The sequence below is a fragment of the Aedes aegypti genome, chromosome 2, assembly GCF_002204515.2.
Source record: "Aedes aegypti strain LVP_AGWG chromosome 2, AaegL5.0 Primary Assembly, whole genome shotgun sequence".
In the NCBI taxonomy this organism is placed as follows: domain Eukaryota; kingdom Metazoa; phylum Arthropoda; class Insecta; order Diptera; family Culicidae; genus Aedes; species Aedes aegypti.
This window is the reverse complement of record NC_035108.1, coordinates 192,578,537-192,602,988: the sequence shown is the minus strand read 5'-3', so window position 1 is coordinate 192,602,988 and position 24,452 is coordinate 192,578,537. Positions and strand designations below refer to the sequence as shown.

Genomic DNA, 24,452 nt, shown 5'->3' with positions numbered 1-24,452 from the left:
AATTTTAAGCTGTCCGTAATATGAATCAAAACGGTACACGGTTGTCTGCAGAAAAGCTGCCGCTATTACCGAAAAAAACATCCGGAAACGACAGGATTTTTATCCAATCTGTAGGGTGCTGAATACTCCGGTCGGCCGCCAACGGGGACCTCCCCACAGTGGCCAGGTTCACTGGTACGGAAACAATTGTTGGCACTCATCGAAACAATTCATCGTTTCTTAGGGCTACCGTCCTCGATTAGCTACATAACAAGTATTCCAGGCACGAAAAACGCTACACCAATGGGTCACTTTCGAACCTTGGCGTCGGTTTGGGGGTTTCGGCCTCCGAAATTTCACTAAGTCTACCTCCTACATGCTCCGTTTTTTTTTTCCACGGAAACCGCTGCTATTTTCATAGCAGCCACCATACCATCCGACCGACCAGTATTAATCCTTACAGATTCAGCAAGCGTGGCTTCTGCCTTGCAATCTGGAAGGCCCACATATCCATGGGTTCAGGCGACGCTGGAGAATGCTCTGCCGAATACAATCTACGCATGGATTCCCGGACATTGTGGGATACCCGGAAACGTAGCTACCGACAACCTCGCCGGGACTGGCCATTCTTCTCCTCGTTTCGAAGAAACGGTTCCTTTCGATGACGTCAAAAGAATGGATTTCGAAAACCTTCAAGAACGTATAGGGTACTGAATGGGCTCAGTATTACTCTACGCACTTATAGCAAATCAAAAACTCAACCGAAAACTGGGTCGATTGTTCTCTTCTCCTCGATCAACGAGTCATCTCCCGTTTGAGAACCGGGCATACGTGAGTCTCTCATAACATGGATGGACGTGGTCCTTTCAAAAGGATGTGCTATATTTGTGGCGTTCAGAACTCCGTAAAACACTTTACTTGTCTGCAATACGTATCAGCCCGGAGATCATTCGGAATTTCGGGAAGTATCCACAGCGCCCTAGGAAACGATGCGGCCACCGTGTCAACTTTAATAGGGTTCCTAAAAACAATCAACCTGTAAGGACAAATCTGACCCAACACTACAAGCCAATATCCACATCTTAGCCCTTTTAAGTAGATGTCCAGTGGCAATTTCGGCGGCTACACGGCTATCAAATTTTTCAAAATAAGGAAGTTTCGCAATAAGTGGTGCGCATTTACAATTAGGATATTTCAAATTAAGACTCTGTGTGGGTGTTACATGTTTAATAACGACTGGACGACTGTCCAGCGAGTCAGCTAAAATAGTTTTACTCCGTGTTTGACAAGACCCCTCGGTTGGGCTCGAAAGGGGCACCCCTTAAGTGTCCTCTATTTCTTTTTTGAGGCACCATTGCGGTAACTTCTCCTGATGAGTGTTAAACTAGCTTGAGGTTAAAAAAAAAACACAAAAATAAAGAAAACAAATCTAAGGTCCCAAGCAGTCATTTGGTTGGTTCCTTGTGTAAATGCAGTTGATCTAGTAATACTGGAGTAGCACGGCCGGTGAATCAAGCTCAAGCTCTGAAGTAGATAAAAAAACGATTTTTATTTATTTAATTATTTGACGTCAAGCATTTTGTAGACCATTCTGAATTACATTGTGTTCTTAATATCTATTTGTTTATATACTATAAATTTGTTGAGTATACTCGATTCATAATACATTCCTCAGTTACTCTTGTTTTGTATATCAAAAAAGTATTTTTTCAGTTTTGTTCGAGACATGTTAACATCAATCATTTCACAATGCTGATTATATATAGGCATCATCTGATTCAACGGACTATATTTAGCGTAGTTCGTGCGATGATTACCTACTGTGAACAAGTAACGATTGCGCAAGTGACGAGTAGGAGTATAAAAATTCAGTTTTGAAAGTATATCAGCAGAATCAATGCGCTGTGAAACAATATCGTTAACAAAAGAAACCATAGCATAATCACGACGCACTTTCAGTGATTTCATATTGATAAGCATGCATCGTGATTCATATGATGGTAGAGGAAGTACTGACCAGCCTAAATTACGTAGTGCGTATAATAAAATCGATTCTTCATGTTTTTTTGTGTAAGGTGACCAAACAATACTACAATATTCTAATATTGATCTTACATATGCAACATAAAGTATTTTTAATGTGTAAGGATCACGAAAGTGTTGGCCAAATCGTTTTATGAAATTGAGCATATTTCCTGCTCTATGAATTATTGCATTATAGTGATCTACAAATGATAGTTTTGAGTCTAAGATAACTCAAGATAACTCCTAAGTCTCTTATTTTATCACATTTTTTTACATGTTCGTTTCCTAAAACAATAGACATATTTGGTGTGATTCGTTTTCTGGTATAACTTATGAGGTTACATTTTTTTTATATTCAATTCCAATAAACTTTTGCAGCACCACGTGTAAAAAAATTGTATCTCATTCTTAAAAACATTATGATCGTCATCATTCTTTATTTCTAAAAATAGCTTCATGTCGTCAGCATATATAAGGACCCTTAGTTTGTTTAAAATATAAGAAACGTCATTTACATATAAAATAAAAAGAAGAGGACCTAAGTGTGAGCCTTGAGGTACTCCAGATGTAACATGTATTGGATTTGATCTTTTCCCATTGAACTGTACTATTTGCTGACGGTTGTTTAAATAGGACTTGATCCACGTAAGGAGACTCATTTCGATTCCCATTTTTTCAAGCTTGAAAGTCAACATTAGAATGTCCAGTTCAGCAAATGCTTTACTAAAGTCAGTGTAAAGAGCTTCTACGAAGTAACCTTTATCCATTGCACTCAGTGAGTAACTTACAAATTCCAAAAGTTTCGTAGTGGTCGAACGACCTTTGAAAAAGTCGTGTTGAGCGTTTGTTATACGAGTTTTTATTTGGGCAAACATATTTTTGTTTACAATTGGCTCGAAAAGTTTTGGAATACATGACATAATAGCAATACCGCGATAATTTCGAATGTTCGATTTCTTACCTGATTTATATATTGGTATAAGGAATGATTTTTTCCATACCTTTGGAAATTGGCCAGTTTGAAGAGACATATTGAATAACGAAAATAATGGAGTTGTGAGTTCAGTTTTTTATGAATCCGGGTGGAATTTCATCTGGCCCTGATCCTTTAGTGGCGTCCAAATTTTTAAGACCAAACAAAATGTCCAAAACATTTATAGAATTAACGCCAACATCACTCGGAAAGTCAGCAAAATGTGAAATGTAAGAATAATCTCGATCGTTTTCCGAAAATGTTGAATAATTTTCTTGAAAAAATTTTGCGAAAAGATTCCAAAGATCTTCAGAATTATTTCCTACTTTTTCGTCCAAAGTCATTGTTGATGGAAAATTGCACGATTTGAGTTTAGTTTTAACGTAATTGAAAGAATTCCTTGGACTTGACTATATTTCATTTTCAGTTTTTATGTTGTACTCGGTAGGTGCTGTAGAAATGGCAAAATTGAGTTGGTCGCAAATAACCAAATATTTTTCTAAATCGTCTGGTTTTTTATATCTTCTGTAAACTTTGTGAGCTTTTTGTTTTCGATTTTTCAAATTTATGATTTGCTTGTTGAACCAAATTGGATTTTTTTAGTTGTGATTCCTTCGTCTCTTCTCAACAGGTACTTCCTCCCTAATGGTTTCCCACAATAAATTGTAAAAGATTTCTATTGCACATTCAATATTATTTTGATTTCTCAAAACAAATTGCCAATTTTCGTTATCTAATTTCAGTAATATTAGTATAATTGGCTCCACTATAATCGAAAATATTCTCATACACATATTCGTGAGGAGTATGATAAATATGCATAAACATAGAATATTCTATTGCCGTGTGAAACGCTTCATTTTCCATAATGGTGAAATTGACTCACTTACACAGAAATCTTCATGCATATTTGTCAATAAAAAATCTAGGTAACAGTTTTGTTTATTTTTTACGTGATTTATTTGATTAAGGCTTAAGGATGCAGTACTATACCATTTAATTTCACTATAATTTGTATCTTTTGACAGATACGCGCATTTCTACCTCAACTGTAAGGCCGTCTTCAGTGTCGTTGACTATTTGACCATTTCACCCTTGGAAGAAAGCGTGCATTTCGAAGAATCGTCGTTTCTTCCAGTTTTATCACGTTTTGTGAAAGTTTTACAAACCAATTTTTGGGAGGAAGTTGTGAAGTCAGAGATTCACCCTGCCTTTTGCTTGTAATTGCAACCATGTTTAGTGAATAAACGAAAGAAGAAGAGACCTTCTTAAAGTTTTTTTTTTTCAAGACGGTACCAAAAAGGATTGCTCTCACTAACGGATCCAACGAAAAATCGAAAGCACGGGTCCTAACAAGGACCGTAAAAGAGTCTATAGGGTGCCGGTGCCATTAGTGGACTACCTAAGCTATAAAAAAATAATAACAAAATAACGAAAAGACTTAACAGAGATCTTTTGGCGTTAAAAGAAAGATATCAACCTCTACTATATGGGAAAATATAAAAAGAGTGATAAAACTATTTTTTTTAACATAAAATCGCTTGAGCCACTATTGGTACACGTGTTCCAGTAGTTGCGCTAGTGCTCCAGTAGTAGACGTTCGGGAATGATACAAGGAATTTTAAACAAAATGGTAAATTTTTACACAAGTTTAACATTTTTCCCTCAGAACGGCAACTAATATCTTTCGAATGAAGCATAAAGATCATCTCTGGGGCTTTTCTTCATTTTTATACATCCATTTTAAAAACTGCTTTCACCCGTTGATCCACTATTGGAACACGACGGCAACTACTGGTGCAAGGGAGCAAATTTTTTGCATAAAGTTCATTATTTATATGACTTATTGATAAAATAAAAAGCTAAAATTTGTCAAATCGACTAAACTAGAGACGATCTATCCACCAAAAATATCACATGTCGTTTTTATCGAAAAATGTACGTTTTATTCCATAGTCCAATCTACTGGAACATTACAACCATTGGTACCGGCACCCTAGTAGAAAAATAGTACTGAAAAGTACTGTTTTTGTATCACTGAACAGTGCCGTTTTTTAGCACTGAGAAATACTGCTTTATTGCTTGAGAGAGTTTTAAAAACTTCCGAGAGCAGTAAGAATGTGTTTACACGATGCGTACTGTGGTTCTAGAGGAGTTAATTACAGAATCTGCCACCTTAACCACCCACAGAAATGATCTAATCAAGGATAAAAAGCGAAATAGCAAGTAGCACGAGCAAATCACATCAAGCACAATCATTGATGCGGGTTTGACATATGTCGTCTTGATGGATGTCGATTCGGGATGAGAATCATTGTAATTTGACCCCACAAACAGACGGCTGGAAAGCTTTCTACATCAATTTCCTGAAAATCCCACAGGGATGGCGACCAGGCAAATTTCCACCGAATCCCACCGGAGTCTTGGTGACCCCAATGGATCGATGAGACCGGTCAGCAATATGCATCCAGATTGTTTGGTTTCATCTAAAGTGCCGTTGTCCGGTCATTTTCCGTCCCGTGTCATATTCCGGCGTGACAGGCGACCATAATTTCCCTCTGTCTCACTAACTAAAAGGGCAAAGTGACACACTAAAAGCATTATAATATCATTACACTAAAAGCTATTCATTACGCGGAAAGATTCGGATGAGTGCACTGTCTGTTAGTTGCAGGATAGCATGGACCGGTGCGACGTTGGGAAGCACAGCTGAATGGAAATATGGAATTCTTACTAAATGGTGTCATGCAAGATTTATGCAAAAGCAGGAAAAATGCATGGGATCCTGTGCCTTTAGACTGGTGGGAAACGTTGAGCTCGCATTGTATGAAGAAATGTTTCACAGGATTTTTTAAACAGAATAGATCGACATTTACCCGTAGAAGTCTGTCATCGACTGCAAGATATTAATGTAATTCTGCTTAAAAGCTTTACAAATATTTTTTATTATCGTTACATATACAATAAATATAATGCTCTTTTACAGTATTTGTATTAAGATCATACATCTTTGAACTGTTTTGAACTGCTTGACAGGTTCTTTTCAAAACGTGTCCTAGAAAATTTTGCAAATTTGTATGTGAAATGTCATACAGTGGTCAGTGACACACCACTGGTCACAGTGTTACGGGCCACCCACTATTATGGGCCATTTTCATTTAAATTGCATGTAGAAAAACTGGCTAATAAACGTGACAAGGTTACCCATATAGTGTGTTCAGTGTATTGGATAGCTACTAGTACAAGTGAAAAGTTTCATTTACATAAAACGTCGGTCTGAAAATGTAATTTCTATTTGCGTTTTGCGTTGGAAATAGTCCAAGGTATTGTTACATATATTTGAAAATTACATGTGTTCCAAGTAAACCAAAATTTATATTACTTTTTTTTATTTTCAGATACTCCACCATCCAGAGCAATAAATTCCAAACTTAAGGTACGCTACATTCTACGATAAGAAATAAATATAAAAATAAATAACCCCCCGATGCCGACATTGCTTAAATTTTTAATTATTTCTTCAACGCCGAACTCCAGTAGGGGATCCGCGCAACGATAGGATTTCCTCTCACTTCTGCGTGTTTTGCATGCAAAGAGAAAGGGTCAGCGGTTCGTGTCGCAAAAAAAAAACGGTCGAGTAGAATTTTAATTACCTACCACCGGTTCGTAACGAAAATGTTATTTTTCACTTGCACCTTGTCCGGCAATTTTTGCCAGATGAGTTACGCTTAATCTTGGCCCTTTCCCGTCTTGAAACTTGTTGAATCGCGTAAGTTACTTTAGTAACTTCATTTCTGGACGCAGAAGGGTTGCCACATTCTTCGTTTGCCCGGATCCCAGAGACGATCAGATTTTTACGATCTACCGAAATCAACGAACAACAACATCGATAATTTTTATGCTTATGCGTCATATACACTGCAGTGCAAAGGTTTGGGGTCACTCTAAAAATTACATACAAATTACTTCATAGGAATTTGAGCAAAAACATTTTTTGTATTTTGTTTACTAAATTTTTACTTGAAGTTGTGACATTTTTCAAAAATTACATCGAAAAAACATGGCTGATTTTCTCAGCATTATATTGAACAACATTTTAAAATAGTAAGGCATTTGAACCGTTATCTGAAAATCTTAGAATTTTGGAATCTGAAATAGAATGGTATATTAAGAAGGTTACAATGCTGTACGGGTTGAACATTTTGGTTGATCGAATCGTAAGAAAATAAACCATGTAAAAATACATGTAATTTCCAAAAATGTCACAACTTCAAGTTAAAATTAGTAAACTAAATACAAAAAAAAGTTTTTTTTTGTCAAAACACTTACGATACGTAGTCCCAGTGATATGGACAAAACACTTTTGTAAGCTCTCAGAGGGTGACCCTAAACTTCAACACGAGAGTGTATCTCCCCTGCTGGGTCTCTGAATGAATCGTATGAACCGTTCAAAGTGGAACCATTGTATGCGTCGTCGTCGTTGTTGATCAAGGTCTTGCGATTGGACGGATCAAATTGACAAATTTATTGCAGTTGACATTTTTTTCTGTTGAGGCGGCATATTTCGAAGGCAGTAAAGGTTCCCAAAATGGGTCACAAAAACATGCGAGTTGCAACTTTTGACAGCTCCCCATTTCGGATTTATTTTTTATGGCCTTAACCAGATAGAGAGTGTGCCAGATCGTGTCAAGAGAGTTAGCCATCAAGTGCAGATCAATCAACGTGGTCGAATTTCGTTCAGTGCAATTTGTGTATGATGGTTAAATGTTATTCTCAGGAACGTTTTCATGGATCATATTTATTCTGGCATTACATCCTAACCAGGACTGAGTCTGTTTCTTAGCTATTGATCTATGCAATGATAGTATTAATGTACTCGTAACGCAGGTAGATCACCTTTTCGAGGTGCGTTACGGGGTAAGATCTACCATATTGTACTCTTGTTGTATCTGTTCTTGTGCATACTTATAAGTTAGGGTCGGAAGAGTATAAGAGAGTAACAAGCCTCTAAGACCCACCTATTTGTCCTAGATGATGAGGAGGTCGAAGTGGATAAATGGCTCAATCAGCATCTGAGGTTGGTTTCAACTCATGAGACAATTTCTTTCCGAGTTCAAGTGCTTATCTTTCGATATCTAAGAGGGAAACAATTCCAAATCAGTGGAGTAGCAGACCTCTTAATTTATAAAATAAGCTTTTTGATTCAAGGAATCTAAATGTCTCATGCGATAAAACCTGTTCACAGTTTCAAAAAACGACTTTGAACCTTATAAGTATAAGCAATAATTTGATACGCTAGGGTACCGATGCATGGTCAAAATCAATATCATTCAACCAGCTTAGTGGCTGAACCTGATTAAGGGGCGCGCTTTTGAGAGTTTAATGGTGACAAACTGTGTTCTCCAAAAGGTATAAATAGCGGTATCTTTTTCTAAGGAGGCTCTATGCTAAATTGTAAAGAATGATATTTGTATAAAAAACGACTACTTCATTATTTCTCAATAGTAATGGAGTAGAACGACATGCACTAAACAAAGGACACGGGTATACAACAAAAGATCAAAGAAAACTGGTCGCAGTGGTTCATCCCAAACAGAATCAGAAAAAATAGTATTAACGTGAAGATGAATCGAAGCCAAGACTCAAATTTTCAAGAGCATCTGGAGATCCAAACATCCGGTTAAGCTGAAAACTTAATCAATCGGTCATTTGCTGGTGGGGACTAATCGATTATTTTTTCAGCTTAAATGGATGTTCGGTCTCCTCGGTTCTCTATGCTCTTGTAAATTTGAGGTTTGGCTTAATAAATTAGTTTAGAAATGCGACAAAGAATAAACTCAGGAGAAAATTTAAAAAAAATAAGATTAGGAGCTAGTCCGTTCTCTAGTGTGGTGCTTCCTTCAAAGGGCAAAATGCCCACTGGAAGTATTAACGTGTCCGTGTCTTTACTCCGATCGCAACACTGATTCAGTGCGCACACTTTTCATTCAGAGAGTTTTGTGCTACCTATATTCCAGCAGGGTATGACTAGACAAAATACATTTAAAAAGTTATTTTATTGTTCAAAATAGTTCAACATACCGAAACTTTGCAATAAATTACCGTAAAGTGCCGTAATTCAGCTCAAATAAAACCCTGATTCAACGCATTTTGGATTATTTCTAATAATAGGAAATTATTGTTAATGATAAGTGCAATTGTGATGTAATACCATCATAAACAGATAGTTGTATGAATATTTATCAATATTATCTTAAATTTTGACAAATTTATGACCCAATTCTTGGAGTTGGGGCCCCTTACGGTATCGGATTAGAGAGGTGAACTTTAACGGGAAACAGTAACAGATAGCATCGAGTATCGAAACATTAAATTGGAGAAGTATCGTCTTAAATTTAATGTTCATAGTGTGCTTCATTGAAGAAACATTCCATCGAGCTAGGGAGATGAAAAAACACTAAATATCTAGTAGGGAAAAGTAAATTTTCTACGAGTTGTGTTTGATCCTTTGACCTTGACGCTTGCTCCTGTGGGGGCTGGCGATGAGGGCAAGATCAAACAAGTCGCGCATCGGTCGAGTAAAGTGAAAAAGTGCCGCGTTCGATTTGTTCTTTTTGATCCTTCGACGTTGAAGCTTGCTCCTGAGCAGTCGTCAGTTGTTTTCACTCTCAGGGCGCGTGCCTATTTTCTCTGAGAGCTTTTATATAGCCGAGCAAACGAGTGAAGCTGAAAGTGGATTGTTGCTGCTCAAGGATGACGGATCAATTGGTGAGCTCGTTTCATGCTACTATTTCTAATCTATAAAATATGTATGACTGCACCTTTAATCGTTACAACGGTGAGACGTAAATATGATATTTCAACAAACTTTGAAAGGTTCGTCACAGTGAGTGTCGACATAAACTCTGATTTATAAATTATTTATGTCCAATTTTTTTCAAGACTCTTTTTTCTTTTTACCTTTATTTTTGTAATTAAAAAAAAACATTGAATGGTTCGACACTACAAGTGTAGACTTGCGAAAGGTTCACTTTATTCAACAAACTTTGAAATTGTTCATATCAAATGAAAATATTATATTTACATATAAGCATGTTTATATCTCACAAATAATTATTTATCATGGTCTAATCACTTATCAAAGTGAATCTTGTGACCCAACAATCCTCCCCATTACCAAACATCCCTCCCAGTAACCTTTGTGGAGATGCAGAGGCAAACACGGTCTCCAAATAGCAAAGGTTACACACTAACATTCCTTCCCCCAATCCCACCTGACTGCAAGGACGTGGCCGGCGCCGTTATTGACCGTGTATAAATAGAGGCACTGATCTATGCACACTGAAGAAGATTGTGGCCAATCCCAGCTGAACTTCTAGTTGATTCTTTGTGCATTTTCACTGACTTCGGTCAATCACGGAATAGCAAGCATTGATATGTGTAGTCAGTCTAAGCTAAGCTAAGCTAAGTAGGGAAAAGTACATTTTCTACGTGGTGGTGCTCTTGCAATATGCCAAGTGCTCGTTGGAACTTAGGAGGTCTGTTATTCATTTATTTATTTGGCTTTACATCAATTATCTTGATAAAACCTCGCCAACAATATTTCGCCAATTCACTCGATTAATGGCCGCTTCTCTCCATCCTCGACTGCGACCCACGCTCTCCAGGTCCTGGTGCACCTGGTCAATCCACCTAGCTCGCTGCGCCCCACGTCTTCTTGTTCCGACCGGATTCGTAACGAACACCATCTTTACAGGGTTGTTGTTCGACATTCTTACAACATGCCCACATGGGTGGTCACTCTACACAGTGTGCCTTGCACAGCTTTGGCGCATCTCGGCACATTGACTGGCACAGCTCTCTAAACTGGTTTGCTATAAAATTTACAGTGAACTGAAATTCTGTTCTCAGCAATCGTTGAGTTTTTTTTTTTAATTTGCTTCCTGTCAAATAAAGAAAAAAATGTATTGCTTTCAGCAAGAAAAAATTAACACTATTTATTATGCTAATTGTGTTATGTTGCCTACTCATTAATTTTGTTGTTATTTCAGATGGGTGCTATGGTGCGATTAAGTGTGAGAACAACAGACATTCATCTACTATAGTCTTATTTCTCTATTTGTGAAATCCATATCAAACCCAGAACTCATGAAGAATGAGTAAAAGTATGTGTGAGCAAACGTAAAATCGTGTTAAATATTACAAAATACTACGACCAATGCTTAAATATGACCCCTTGTTGTCGCTCAATAAGGAGTCTTTCCTTGTTTGCGGATGACACAGGCCTCTCCGTCAAAGGACGAAGTCTGCGTGTCATCTGTAGTCGATTGCAAAAAAGTTTGGATATTTTTTCTTCATACTTGCAAAAATGGAAGATTTCTCCTAATGCTTCCAAAACTCAACTTCCCACATAAACCAAAAGCTCTTTATTTAGAATCTTGACATGTTGTCACGATGAGAGGGGTTCCAATAAATTGGTCAGATGAAGTTAAGTATCTAGGGCTCATGCTAGATAAGAATTTAACTTTTAAAAATCACATTGAGGGCATTCAAGCCAAATGTAACAAATATGTAAAATGTCTTTAGCCTCTTTCTTATTGATAGAAAATCAAAACTTTGTCTTAAGAACAAGTTTTTGATATTCAAACAAATTTTCAGGTCAGCCATGTTGTATGCTGTACCAATATGGACTAGCTGTTGTAATACAAGGAAAAAAGCTCTGCAGAGAATTCAAAATAAAATTTTGAAAATTTCCTCCCTGGCATAGTACCAATGAGTTACATAGAATATCCAATGTTGAAACATTGGAACAAATGCTTGAACAAATGTCAAATAAAATAATTAATAATTTCAGGCAAAAATCGTTACAATCTTCTATCGCCACGATTAATGCGTTACATGTTTAGGTTAAGTTAGGTTAAGTATATCCAAAGCGTTTTTTTCTCTTATAAGCATGTGAAATCAACTCACCTGTAAAAAATCTGAACTGCTACGGCAAATGAAATGAAATATGTTGTTAACAAAATGTTGATAAAATCTTAGATTTGTTTTACCAAATTAGGATGATAGTGTTGTCTAATAACACATAACACCTAGATATAAGAGATGAATGTAATGTTTGGAATAATACTAGTAAAGAAATTAAAAAAAAGAAGTCTTTCCCTGAGAGAGACTCGCGAAGAGGAAAAATATCAACGTCATATGCAGCCCAGATTCCCCTCTCACGAAACGTCAAATGCAGCCCACCGTTTTTATGGCTGAAAAAGTGAAAAGTATTGTGTTCAAAGTAAACTGTTATTAAAAACCTTAATCGGCGGAGCAGTTTTTTCCAAAGTTGCTGATAAATCTAAACAGAAGATTAATTATTTCTAATGTCTGCTACGTTTGCTGGCAAGAAATTTCACTCAAACGGCTATTTATGATTCGATGTGATGCAAACTCAATCATTTTTTGCTGAGAGGTTCATGTGAGGATTTGAACAGCATGCGCATAATTGGTATAAACACAAAGTGGAATAAGAAAAAAACTCAGCAATCACAGAAAAAGAAGACCGTCTTCGCGAGTCTCGTCTCAGGTCTTTCCTAGTGGAGGAGAATCCAGATTTTCCCTCTAAAGGAATTTAATGTCAATACAAGAAAATTACAGATGTCAATGTTTGCTGAGAATGATTGCCCATAGTTTTAGTTCTTTGGGTTTTTCTAGCATATCAAATAACAGCAAGCTTGGCGCGTTAAGTCCGGCTCTCCGCATGACACCTTCAAGCGTAATATTGAACAACGGACCGATGCACGAGTTCACTATTTGACGTTTGAGCGGTGCCGTGTTATTTATGAGACCATGGCAACGAGTGAATTCGGTACCGCTCAAACGTCAAATTAGTGAACTCGTGCATCGGTCCACAGGCACGAAAGTCCGTCGCCCTGTCGTAGTCCCCGCCGAGACTCGAACGAACTGGAGTGTTCGCCCGAGATCTTCACGCAGTTTTTCACACCGTCCATCGTTGCTCTAATCAATCTTGTGAGCTTCCCGGGAAAGCTGTTCTCGTCCGTGTTCTCCTCTACACGGTCAATACTGTCGTATGCCGCCTTGAAATCGATGAACAAATGGTGCGTAGGGACCTGGTACTTATGGCATTTCTGGAGGATTTGCCGCACGGGAATGATCTGGTCCATTATCGAGCAGCCGTCGATGAAACCTGCTTGATAACTTCCTACGAACTCGTTTGCTATAGGTAATAGACGACGGAAGAGAATCTGGGATAGCACTTTGTAGGCGGCGTTTAGGATAATGATTGCATGATAATTTAATACACGATAATTTGTCGCGTACCATGCTGCAGCATTGCAGCCCACGTTGCATTCTTCTCCTCTAAAACCTCCTGGCACTCTTTCCAACCATCGGTCTGAACTCTTCCTCCTGGCCAACCTGAGCGTTCAAATCTCCTATGATGATCTTAACGTCGTGGCTTGGGCAGCTGTCGTACTCGCGTTCGAGCTGCGAGTAAAATGCGTTCTTGTCATCATCAGTGCTTCCGGAGTGTGGGCTATGCACGTCGATTGGTTTTTTTTTTCAAAACATTATTCTTGTGTTTCTTTCCTTATTTTAAAAACTAAAAGTCCTTCCCTATTTTTTATAGTACAGCCTACCAGCAACGCGGATCTACTCAAATCTGAGTTGTTTCAACGCAAAGTCGTAGTTGAGCCCAATAACCCAAATTTGACTAAATTTCCAAGGCCTTCATTAGGTACTTTTCCTTTGAAGCCATTAGAAAAATTTACTTACATTTGGTTTGATTCAACGCAAAATTGAGTTTATTCAACCCAAGCTTGAGAACAATGCATTTACCCAAATTTGGCTTATTGGGACAAATTACCCCCATTGGGTAGGTGCAGCTCTCTCTATTTTTGACAACATTGGTGGAAAAGAGAGAATAATCGATATACTTAATTTTGGGTAAAGTTAACTAAAAAAATAGGTAAACTGTTTTTTTTCGTCTAGGATGTTGGATTAGTACTTAAAAAGTATGATAAGTACTGCTGGATACCTCGGATCAGAAATAATACCCGGATGCATTTTATATTGTTTTGAAATTTCTGGAAATAGTTGTTTCATTAAGCGTTGCGTAATAATCATAACGTAACTGAATTTAGTAAAAACATGTAAAATGGGTGGTTCGTGTTTTATGGTAAGGTGAGTCAAATGAACAGGTTTGTGTTTTACAGTAATTATGTTATAAATCTATGCAAAACATAACACAATTCTTAATTCTCAGACTAAGGAACTATTTCGACAACTTTAGGGCAATCTAAACAAAAGATGGAAAAGTAAACAAAAACAAAGTACGTCTCTCCGTTTTCTCAAAGGATGTAAATTTTCAATCATGGAATTTATGTTTTATTTACTGACGCTATAAAAAATCTATTGAACTGCGTAGCACATCATATATTTAAAGTATTTAGGATTAGTAGACGGAATTTCAGCCTCAAGCTCTTTTGAATTCTTAATGACTTTTTGAAATATTAGTTTCCTCCGATACTGCAGTAAAATGCAAACTTGGTACCGTAATTTCGGGTGAAATTGATCATTTTTCACGGTTCTTCTAGTCTGTTTTCTATAATGTTAACAATGCCAAACAACTAAATGCAGGAAAACAAGTACGAAGGTGAGCCTCATCGCCTTATGTACCGAAATTTTTTAACAAATGTTATTTTAGTGTTAACAAATACCTATAAAATAAAAAATCAGAGGAACTCATTTCGGGGTGAAATTGATCACTTGTCAATACCATTATTGTTAGTTTCCAAAACAACTCTATATGATAAATTTGAGCTCCCTGAATCCGAATATGCTTGTAAAATTCTTAACAATGCAATATTTATATAAATAACGAATAGTTAAAATTCAAGAACAACGCGATAAACGCCTAAATGTATGCAATTTCCTAAGGAATTCAATGATATTTAACAGAAATTCAATTATTTCAACCATATGAGCAAATTGGTACGAGTTTTGGTGATGAAATCTGGTTTGGAGATATATCTCAAGCATCCTCACAAACTTTCAGGTTTATACCATGTTCAAATCCTTGCTCATTAATAGAAGTTCATAGGTGTTTGTCAATACTGCACCGTGCATGATTTTGAAATTTTATGTTATTTTCATAGTAATAAACATTATTTAACGCAAAAAACTTCACAACACACAATTCGACAATAGTTACGACAAGCAACGTTCATTTACTGCAACTTACATTGATATTTGTGCTCCATTACGAATAAATAAAATCGTGTGATACGATGATCAATTTCTTCCTACTGATCAATTACACCCGATTTTACGGTATCCCATTTACTCAATGCCTACTTTTGTCGAATGTTACAAATATGCAGTTATGGGCAGTGTATGTGTTATAACAATAATTAGTAAACGAATATTTGGAGAAATCATTTGAAAATTGCTGATGAAATCTTTAGAAAAACACATTAGGAAATTTCTCCATAGGTAATGAACCCATGCGATTTAAATTTCTTGATATTCATTGACAAATTTCTGGCTAAATTTTAAAAGAGTTTTTGGAAAGTTATGTAGGGGGCAATCATTAGAATTTGATATTGAAATTCGTGACAGAATACCTACAGCGGTTCTAAAAGCATGAGACATCATGAGAAAATCCTCGGAATCGCTGAGCACCTCCTTTAAAACCACGTGAAGGACAGAGTAACTCTATAATGCGTTCATGAAAAATCTTTATAAGTTTTAAGTAGCTTCTAGAAGATTTCTGTAAGTCATTCAGAAATAATACATCTTTTATCTTTATTTAATAATTTATCTTTTATCATATGATGCGACGAAAGCATATGATGAGAATTACCTTCGAAGCTATTTGCGTTGTCTCCTAAATTGAAACTAAATGCAAATGCGAACTGAAGTAAAACAACGACCAGAGTACTGCTCGTCATGTTTCCACAAATTGTTATTCGTTCACTGATAACGTTCGGATGACTGATAGACTGAAGTAGAATGTGTTGCCTTCTTATGGGTAGTGGAATACTTTAAAATAAGCTGTCTACTCACTTGTTGAGTACAATACAATACAATCTGGTTTGGTCGACGTTCAGGCGTTTTATGAAAAAAAAAAATGGGATTGGGGTTGAACTCATAATCTTCTGTTAAGTAAAAAAACGGTGAAGCACCGAAAACGGCACATGATCGTAAAAAGAAAAAATTCAAGAGTCGGAGAGGAGGATTAGAGAGGAATTTGAAGAGTCGTTGGAGTATTTTACTAGAAGTAGGTGCATTTTCTGATGATTTTTTGTTGGGATTATACTTTAATGAAGAGACGGAATAAGAGTTTCCTGCGGCGGCGGGGTTTTTATCATATGATTTGAAAGAATTCAAACGGTTATCCGTAGGAAGACAATTTGAAGGGATGGAGCTGAGACTGTCTGCTACAATATCGTCATACGATTTTTCTTGGGTAAATCCCTTCGAAATTAAAAGATTCGAATGGCTACCCGACGGAGGAAAATTGGCTTGTGAATGAGCATGATTATATTTTACCTGATGGGTATGATTACTTAGCAAGCAATCGCTAACTGGAAAATGAGAATTTTTGGAGATTCTGCCAGGGGAATTCCGGGAACCAAAAACGTTACCGTTCATCTGCCTATTACGATCCTCGACGATTCGTTTGCGCAAAGAGCAATCCCAAAAGTTAAACTCATTGTTGCCCCCACAGTTTGTGCATACAAAGTTTTTGGTATCTTCCTTCACAGGACAGACGTCCTTAGCGTGAGAAAAACCTCCGCAATGGTTGGTACCATACCCCACTTTTGGCACCGACGGCATTGAATGGGGTTCTGGAAAATTCCTCCAGATTTCTAGAAATTTTCCCATGTCACATGAACATCGAACAGAAGTCTTGCTTTTTCTAAAGCTTTAATATTATTTAGATCACTTTTGTTAAAATGAACTAAATAATATTCTTGAAAAGCCCTTCCGACGAATGCCAGATTGGGTTTTCTTTTTCATAATGATTACATGGACTAGAAAAAAGCCAAGTAAATCATTCATTCCATTTTTGATCTTTCCAGGTCTTATAGTCTTATGCATCCCACAGACGCTCAGACGGTTCGACCAACATTGACTCCGCCCCAGGTTGATGCTCACGTTGGTGCTATGTTTGAACGTGTGTAATGGTGCTTGACGAACCAATTTGACAGTTTGTGAAACCGATTTGACGGTTGGCGAGTCGGTCGGCCAACATCAAACGAGTTAGATTTTGCTCAAACCACCAGTGGGTGGAGCCAAATATTAGACGAACTGATCGTACCGTCTGTAGGGATGTTGTTCGAACATCAACGTCAGCAAGTCAAATTGAACCTTCGGCGTCCCATGAACTGCCGCTGCAGATGGGTGGCGAGTCAAAATGCGTGAATTCACGCAACGTCGGTACTATGGTGATCTAGCAAATGTGCGCTGTTGAGTTGTTTCTAGCGTTTCCCACAATCTTCTTTCCGGCGTTACGTCCCCACTGGGACAGAGCCTGCATCTCAGATTAGTGTTCTAATGAGCACTTCCACACCCGGATAAAAACGTATCATTCAGTGAATGGAATAAACCATTAATGTACAATATAACGTATTGGATACAATACAGCGTATTGTAATTGAATGTCGAAACAATATTATTCTTGTTTGGATATACAATTCAAAAACAATATAATGTTTTGTAACAGAACATTGTATTGTTTTTAATTGGTTTTATACCTTACAATTTTGGTCAAATTCCTATTTTCGCGTAAAACAACTGTTGCTTTTTTTCTATCTAGCTTTGCTGAAAGAAATAAACAAAACAAGTTCAGAAAGCAAGAAATGTTGGGTGAAAAATATTCAAAAAGTAAAAATAAGTAGTTTTTTAGAAGTCACTTGACATTAGCTGTAACGACGAATGCAACCATGATACAGTTCGTTGAATTGTTTATGTATTGTACAACAATATACGAATTGCTTAGCAAGATAATACATGAACAATATATCGTATTGTATTTTCAAAATGTTTGTATGAGAAAATATCTATATTTGTACTGTTACGATACTTAACCACCCATACATTATATTGCAAAAATCTCATATACCATACAGTGAACTGTTCAAAACAATATATTGTACTGTAATTGTATTGTCATTTTACAATATACTGTATTGTATTTCCAATATATTGAATGGTACTGTTTCAATACGTTATATTGTTTTTGTATTGTATTTTTTATCCGGGCAGTTATTAACTGAGAGCTTACTATGCCAATGACCATTTTTGCATGTGTATATCGTGTGGCAGGTACGAAGATACTCTATGCCCTGGGAAGTCGAGAAAATTTCCAACCCGAAAAGATCCTCGACCGGTGGGATTCGAACCTACGACCCTCAGCTTGGTCTTGCTGAATAGCTGCGCGTTTACTGCTACGGCTATCTGGGCGTTTCCCACAATCTTCATGATATTTTTTTAGCAAAACCACCAGCAGTTCTACCTGTGATTCCATAAAAAAGTTCAACAAGGAATTCCTCCAGGGATTGTACCAGGAATTCTTACAAGGGTTCCATCAATAATTTCACCAGGAATATTTCCAGAGTCCAGGTATTGCTGCAGAAATTTCTTTATGAATTCTACCATAATTTCTTCATGGATTTCATCGGTAATTCGTTTATAATTCCACAAGGTGCTCCTCCTGGAGTTTATTCGAGATTTCATATAGTGATTTCACTATGAATTCCTGTAGTTTTCCTTCGGAAGGAATTTCCTAAATACAACTGGAATTTATCGTGGGATTCTATCAGGGGTTTCACAATGGATTCTGTCCGAATTTCCTCTATGAATACTTTTTAATTTTTTATTATTTTTTTTCAGGGATTCTATCAGCAGAACTTAAGAAAATTTTATCTGAGGTTATTGTAAGGATTCCAACTGGAATTCTTTCAGAAATTCCACTAGGGACTCCATCAAAGTTTCCTATAGCGATCAGGAGCACGGATTTAAACACGAGTTCCTTCAGAAATTCCATCAGGAGTACATCTGAGTTTCCATTAGAATTTTCTCGAGATTCCATCGGAAGTCCCTAAAGGGATCCCATCGGAAGTTGCTATAGGGATTCCATCAAGAGTTCTTCTTGGGATTTCATCAGAAGTTCTTCTAGAGATTTCATAAGGAGTTCTTTCAGTTCATATAAAATTACTCCACTGATTCCATCAGAAGTTCCTTCAGGCATTCCATCAGGAGTTCTTCTGGCAATTTTATCAGAAGTTTCTCCATGGATTCCATCAGGAGTTGCTCTAGCATTACATTAGAAGTTCCTTCAGAGATTCCATAAAAAACTTCTCCAGAGATTACGGCAGAAGTTCTCCTAGGAATTGCATCAGGATTTTTCTCATTAGGAGTTCTTCTAGAAATATCATTAGCAATTCCTTTAGTTTCTACCAGATATTCTATCAAAAAAATCTTTAGGGTTTCCATCAGGAGTTCCCCTAATGCTTCCCACTTCTAGGGATTTCATCAGGAGTTTCTTAAAAAGATTCCATCAGAAGTTCTTTTAGGGATTCAATTAGGAATTCTTCCAGGGATTCCGTTAAGAGCTCCTCCAGGGATTTCAATTGGAGTTCATCCAGAAAAACTCTTCTAGGGATTACATCAGGAGTTCCTCCAGGGATTTTATCAGGAGTTCCTTTAAAGATTCCGCCTGGAATTCCTACAGGAATTCTTTCAGAACATCCTCTAGGGAATCCATCAGGAGTTCCTTCAAGGATTCCATCTAGAATTTCTCCAGGGATTCCATAAGATGTTTCTTCAGGGATTCCACCTGCAACTCCAAGGATTCCATCAGGAGTTCCTCTAGCAATTCCTTCAATTTTTTTTTTCTAGAATTCCATCAGGTGTTCATTCAGAGATTCCACCTGAAACTCCTCCAGAAGATTCTATCAAGAGTTACTTTAGGGATTTCATCAGGAGTTCCTTCGGGAATTCCACCTGACCTTCCTCCAGGGATTCTATAAGAAGTTCCTCCAGGGATTCCATCAGGAGGTCCTTCAAGAATATCTGTAGGAATTCCTCCAAAGATTCCATCAGCAGTTCCATAAGAGTTACTTCAGATATTCCACCAGGAATTCTTCCAGAGACTATATCAGGAGTTCTTCAAAACATTACATCAGGATTTCTTCTAGGGATATCAAAAAGAGTTCCTCAAGGGATTCTCCAGGATTTCAATCAGGAATTTTATAAGGAATTCCATTAAGAGCTCCTATAGGGATTTCATCAGGAGTTCCTCTAGAGACACCATCAAAAGAGCCTGCAGATATTCCACTTGGAATTCCTCCAGGTGATTATATCTGGAGTTACTTAAGGAAACGCATCAGGATAGCTTTTAGAGATTTCATAAGGAGTTCCATTAGAGATTCCATCAGGAAAAAAAAGGAATCTTATCAGGAATTCCTCTACAAATTTCCATCTAAGTCTTTCCACCTGGAACTCCTTTATGAATTACATCAGAAGTTCTTCTAGGGATTACATCAGGAATCTTCTGGGGATTACAACAAGAGTTCCTCAAGGGATTCCATTGGGATTTCTTCCAGGGATTTCCTCAGAAGTTCCTCTAGAGATTACATCTAAAGTTCTTCCAGGGATTCCAGCAGGAGTTCTTTCGGAGATTCTACCTGGAATTCCTAAAAGGGTTCTTTCAGAAATTCTACTAGTTATCAGGAGTTCCTTAGGAGATTGCATCTGAAACTCTTCTAAAGATTATAGTTGAAATTCTTCTAGAGATTATATCAGGGGTTCCTCAAGAAATTCCATCAGGTTCTTGGGATTTTATAAGGTGTTCCTATAGGGATCCCGTCAAAAGTTCCTTCAGAGATTCCATTAGGAGTTATTCCAGGGATACCATCACAATTTCTTCTATGCATAATAGCAGGAGTGCGCAGATAGCCGTAGCGGTAAACGCGCAGCTGTTTAGCAAGACCAAGCTGAAGGTCGTGGGTTCGAATCCCACCGGTCGAAGATCTTTTCGGGTTGGAAATGTTCTCGACTTCCCAGGGCATAAAAGTATCATCGTACCTGCCACACGATATACGCATGCAAAAATGGTCATTGGCATAGTAAGCACTCAGTTAATAACTGTGGAAATGCTCATAAGAACACTAAGCTGAGAAGCAGGCTCTGCCCCAGTTGGGACGTAACGCCAGAAAGAAGGAGAAGCAGGAGTGCCCGTAGGGGTTCCATCAAGATTTCTTCTAGGGATTTTATTAGGGATTCCTCCATGGAATTCCATAAGACGTTCCTTCAGAAAGCCTACCAGAAGTCACTGCAGGAATTCAATCGAAAGTTTCCGTAGGGAGTCCCTATAAATCTCTTCCAGGTATTACATCAGAAGTTCTTCCAAGAATCGATCAGAAGTTTCTTTGAGGATGTCATCAGGAGTCCTTCTATACATTTTATTAGGAGTATCTGCAGAGATTCCATCAGAAGTTCTTCCATTGACTCCATTAAGATTTCATTAGGAAACCCTCCCGGGGATTCCATCATGAATACTAGACTGGCCCTTAAATTAAAAAGTTGTAAAACTCAACGGGGCACTCCCTAGATATGAGCCTTAGGGTAAGAAAAACGCTCTCTCAAAATTTCAACTCAATTGGTTGCTCCACCAGCTGGCGCATTCGATTTGAAGTTTGTATGGGATATTCGTCTCAAATATATTGAAAATTAATCCTATGTCACTGTATCGTTCCGCATACTAATTGTTCGCGTTCAAATAAGCCCAGAATGACAAATACACTAGTTAATACCCTAATGAACATAATTGCAGAAGGTTGTATCTGGATTTAATCTCATTTTCATTACTATTTCAGTTGTTGAAAGTTAGGCTTAGATCAGCACTCCCGTATAGTCACTTATATGCATGCGACATGTGCCTCAGCTCGCCCAGCGTCATAGGTGGCTATGATGCGCTTAGTGGCTACCTCCAAGCTATGTTGAAGAAATACAAGTAGTATTGCATGATATACTTCAGATGGTTAAAACACCAACTTTTTTAATTTTGATCATGGTGCAATCTTCTACAATATTCTTCGCTATTACATCAAGTAGTGTTTTTGACATTCTGGGTCCAATTGAACGCGATCATCAATTTTCCTGAACCAAACAGTAGATGATGTGCTGTTGCTCATATGTTTGAGCTGAAAATCCCATATTAACTTCAATTCAAATGCGCCAGCTCATGGAACGAGCAAATGAGCTGAATTTTTCAGAAAGGCTTCCTCTAACCCCAAGAAATAATCCTGGGGGATGCCCCGTGGAATCATACAACTTTATTTTTCACCCATACTGAGCTGGGCCAGTCTAATGAATACCTTCTGGGATTTTTTTCAGAAATTCTGTCAGGGATGTTATCAAGAATTCTTCCAAAGGTTCCTAGAGGAATTCCTCTGGGACTTATTCTGGGTTCAATCGGGCTATTTACTATTGTAGCATCCACTACTACCAATTACTACCGGAATTTATTAAGGGACTCTACCAGAATTATTTCTTTTTCCAGGGGTCTCTCTAGAGAACTATTCAACAGATTCCTCCAGGCATTCTTTATGGGAGTCCTTTCGGAATTTCTCAAAGAATTCCCCAATTTCCTATAAAGATTTCACCAGTAATTCCTTCATAGACTACACCAGTTATCGAGAGAGGAGTTTTTTGGGGAATTTCCCTAGAAGTTTTTGGAGGGTTTACACTAGGAATATCACCAGAGTTTCGTCAGTATTTCCACCAGGAAAATCTATCAGAGTTTCGTCAGCAGTTCTACCAGTAATTAGTGCATATGCTTTACTGAGATTTCTCTCTTAAAAATTTTAAAATTCTTCTAGATACTCTTCCTTTCTCTACTAAAGGTACTTCAAGGAAGCTATTACAGAATTCCAAAAGATTATTCATCCAGGAATTCCACTAATATTAACTCAGCGGATTAATCAAAGCATTTCTCTGAATGCCTCCAGATCGAATCCCTGAAATAACTTGGAAGATTATTTTGGAAAATTTCCTGAAAATTGAATTTGGATTAATTTCTTGCGAAATCCTTAGAGGAGGTCACCAAAGAAATCACTGGAGAAATTCCTAATTAAATCTCTGAAAGAACCTTGAAAGTAATTCTCGAACCCCTTAAGGATTCGCTAAAGTAATTGTTGGTGGATTCTTTGGAAACATTCCTGCAAGAAATACTGAAAGGAATTGATGAATCTATTCCTTAAAAATCCTCGGAGGAGTTTCTGGTACATTCTTGCAGAAATTTCTGAACAAATTTCAGGACGAGTAACTCGTAAGATACCTTGAGGGATACTAAGAAGAATCTTTGAAGGAAACACTGGAGGAAGTCATGAAATAATTTATTGAAGATTCCCAAGAAAAATCTCCGGAGGATAACCTGGGGAACCTCTCAAAAAAACAATTTTAAAAACTTCCGAGCCTCTGTTCCGAGGGTTCTAATACGTAAAATAGATGCGTAATACTGTTAAGCAACAATTAATCTACGATGTGATTCGGAGTTACCTTGATAAAAAAATGTTTTTGCAGCTGCTAGCATATATGTACACCAGCCCACGATTCGCATACGCAATAAGCTTCCAGTTCATTGGGCACTCACCACGAAATTAAGGTCATCGGTTATAAAATGAAAACCAAGAACTGTCGACTGGCCGGCCGATTTCACAATGATATTAATCGGTTGCACTTTTTGCAACAGAGTGCTTAATCCTCACGACAGCGACGCATTCATTTCCCATGCACCTGTGGTGACCTACATGGATGACTGCGAAGGATTTTATTCAAGCGCTTAATCGAGGCGGTATTTAGGTAAATTGCAACCAACACTAGTAAGGGAACGTTAATTGACTAGGTCAAGCAAAAATGGGTAATTTTAAAGCTTCCTCCCTCATATGTCATACACTTTGTATTGAAACTTTGGTTATATCGTAACATTTTTCGACATCTTTCCTCCTTTGAAGACGCGACTTAATTTATGGTCGCGTTCTAAGACCAATCGCAAGATGATGGATCAAGCTGATGACCATGAAGTATGATTAATTAGGTTTTTAACTCTTAGGGGAAGACGGGGTAAGAGCGCCCGCCGGGGTAAGACGGACCACCTTCAGTTTGGCATGAAAATGGCAATTTTCTTAAAAGTTCACCAAGCACTTTCCATAAACACAAGGTTTTTGACATTCCAGAGCATTTAGTGTGATATTTACATCAAATTTTTCATAACAAATGTCAAAAACAAAGTTTCTACTCGTCGATATTGAATTTGATCTAAATTTAACAGATGCTCACTTAAGGATTTCGGAAGGGATTTTTTTGGAAAAACATAACAAATTACCCGTCCATGCTTTAACAAAAATGTAAATTATGCTTCGGTGAAGTGAAATATGAATTGTAAATATTAAGCTTT

The 24,452-nt window shown here is 37.5% G+C and overlaps 1 protein-coding gene across 7 annotated transcripts in view; it reads left to right on the top strand.

The window, feature by feature from the left end:
• The window catches only part of LOC5577147, a 408,487-nt gene that overhangs the window by 168,352 nt on the left and 215,683 nt on the right, over positions 1 to 24,452 (top strand). For 6 of the 7 annotated variants that reach the window (XM_021843543.1, XM_021843541.1, XM_021843539.1 and 3 more), the window contains one exon: positions 6,376 to 6,413. The exons of the other annotated variant lie outside the window; for it this stretch is intronic. The gene's annotated coding sequence lies outside the window, so the exon portion shown is untranslated. The remainder of the gene's footprint in view (positions 1 to 6,375; positions 6,414 to 24,452) is intronic. 7 annotated transcript variants of the gene reach the window in all.